Genomic DNA, 2,587 nt, shown 5'->3' with positions numbered 1-2,587 from the left:
AAACAGACTGAGAAACATGTAATGTGACCCCATAAATGAAAAAGAAAACTGGCGTAAACTGCAATAACATGAGTAACATGCACATGAAGCCATGAAGCAATGACTCCTAACTTGAAATGATGAAAAACAGGAAACAGAATGACCATAAATCACGTGTATCTCTGAACAGCGAGACCTTCAGAGAAGATCATTAAAGTAATAATTAGCTGCAGCTCATCTGGGTTTGGATTTCACTGAAAGCTTGGGCTGTAAGTGAGGTTTAGTCTCACAAATCTGAGGCCGCTCCTCCGGGACTCGCAGCCCTCATCATCATCTCCATCTGGAATATAACCACCTATTTGTGCAGCGTTGGTGATCCTGGTGCAAATAAAGCAGCCAGGCTCTGTTTGGATGCTGGCAGTCCTTAGCAGCTGCCCCCACAGTGCTGCTGGTCCCCTCACCACATGCAGCCATTTTTCCACTTGAAACATCGCTCTTTCGATATTTTTTGATGAACTGACAAAAAGCCGTTTTTACCCCCCAGTGAAGAAGACTCTGCAGTTAGATCTGATCCAGCACACCTGAGGAGGGCAGTGGACACAAATGATTGTGAAGAAGCGACGGAGATTTGATGGCAGTTCTTAGATACATCGTGAGTTACTGTGTCTGATGGTGAAAAGTGTGGGAAGAAGCACAAAGGCACTGTGGAAAAGTAACATCATGGTCTGCTGACGTGAGTGTTTCGAGTGGCGTGTGTGACTGTTGTTGCCATTCCCCGCCCTGGGATCCCTGGACCCCCTCTCCCCTGCACATTCTGTATATATATATGTATATGTGTTTGTATCACTTGGTGTGACTTTTGTAAATAAACTGTTCAACGTGCTTCCTGAGTCCTGTGCTTCAGTTCCTGCACTGTGAAAAGTAAAGCTGTGTAAGTTCTCTAAAACTGTTTCTGTGAACACTTTTTAAGTTTGACATCAAAGAATATGATTTCTATAAAACTTTTATTTGACAGTGTCAGATGTTCATAAAACATTTATTACTATGTTATAACAACACACAAAGCATTCATATTTGCCAAATAAAGCTACAACATGAGGCTACAGATGATAATAAATTAGGAGCCATTTGGAGCCAAAAGAGCCGAACTTCCCATCACTTCCTTTAACATATGATGTCTGCATGATTTACTTCTATAATCTCCACATATCAAGGAGTTTGTCCCTTAGAAACTTCACAATATGTGAAGTTACAGCACAGTTTCTCCAAATGTATTTGTCTCTTTGTCAGTCAGGGTGATTTTACAGCTCAGGTATAAAAAATCATCACACGGACAGGAAGTGAACTTTAACAGTCGAGGTTCTGTTTGAGTCTTGCTTAGATGATGTGAACCACCTCATGGATCTTCTTTCTTGTATTATGGATTGACCTTATTGTAAATCACTTGTACTTTTATTCTTACAAATGTATGCAGAAGCAGCTTCTGTGATGCATTTACTTCTCACACCTTAAACTACATGGTGCTGCAGCAATCTCAAAAAATAATTATTCTGGGATTTGATGGTCAAACTTTTCAAATGTGTGGAGTAAAAGACCTTTTCTGTGATGATGCAAATGTTGTGAATCTGTCAGGATTAACAACACAGACTGCTTTGATAGTAGTAACAGTGTCTTATAGTTCTCAGACGTTAACGCTAGTTTTACAAACACATTCTTCTTCATGTCTGTTTACGTGCTTTTTATGGATAAAGTGATTTTAAATCATACAACCATCATCTAACTTTGCTCTGTCTTGATGCATGTTCAATCATTCAGGTAGGTAAATCCAGGTAGGTTCGAGGTTTGGTATAATCAGAATATAGCTATCTACCCCCAGTAAATTTTATAGTGGTTTATTTCTAATAATAGACATTAAATATTCTAATATGCTGTTTTGGGCAGAAAAGGAAAAAGATGAATTAATTATTTTTACTTTATAAACAAGATATAATGGTGCATGTTTTCAATAGGACAGTCTGTATCTGTGAAACTGTTGCTGGAAGAACTGCTCATTACAGAACACTTTAACATTGTTTTTCTTTCAGAACTTCTATTATTAACCTCCAGTTTTGGCGCTGTTATTATCCTGTTACATAAGTTTCAGAGTAATATTACTCAACTGTAACCACTGTTGCTACCATGATATTACTTGGTATTACTTTGGTAACTGCATAGTAACAACTTAGAAATGACCACATTATTACACTCTTGTTTCCCCTTGTTACCCTTCTATTACCCCTTTATTACCGAGCTGTAATACAAAGTGCTAGTGTAAATGTAAAAGTAGATGACCAGCTGTTTTTGGGGTGACTCTTCATCACGCTCGTGGTTGCAGCACCAGCTCATCACTTCATGGACTGTATAAGGACGTTTGGAGAGACACTCCAGAGTCGTGAGCAGAGACAGGCCGATTGTCCTGATTTTAGATGCAGAGGCGGCGCATCCACACCGGCCTTTCCATCCAAACGGACAGACTTTTATCGCTCTGGTTTTGACTTTTGACACGAAGCGCGCTAATTTGGTCTTTTAACTCGGCTCTTCCTGTTGGGCTGAAGGAAAACCAGAAAAG

The sequence above is a fragment of the Oreochromis aureus genome, linkage group 22 (genome assembly GCF_013358895.1).
Source record: "Oreochromis aureus strain Israel breed Guangdong linkage group 22, ZZ_aureus, whole genome shotgun sequence".
NCBI classification, from domain to species: Eukaryota; Metazoa; Chordata; class Actinopteri; order Cichliformes; family Cichlidae; genus Oreochromis; species Oreochromis aureus.
Note: the sequence above shows the minus strand (reverse complement) of the source record.